We start from the raw sequence: 212 nt of genomic DNA, 5'->3' as shown, positions 1-212 counted from the left end.
ACCAAAGTCGGCCGTAATCACCTCAGAGGGTTCCTGTCTGAGCCAAATAAAACTGTTTGAGGTAAAGTTACGAGGTAATGACAGAAATGCACCCGCTCTGCTGTAGTAATGTTTTAAAAAATTGAATGCACGCAACAACCTCCCACAAACTTTAACACCCCCCACCCACGCCCAAAAATAATAATGGATAAAAATTATAATATATAAAATAA

Source organism: Aplysia californica, unplaced genomic scaffold (assembly GCF_000002075.1).
Source record: "Aplysia californica isolate F4 #8 unplaced genomic scaffold, AplCal3.0 scaffold00279, whole genome shotgun sequence".
In the NCBI taxonomy this organism is placed as follows: domain Eukaryota; kingdom Metazoa; phylum Mollusca; class Gastropoda; order Aplysiida; family Aplysiidae; genus Aplysia; species Aplysia californica.
The sequence above is the reverse complement of the archived record's forward strand: the minus strand, read 5'-3'. Positions refer to the sequence as shown.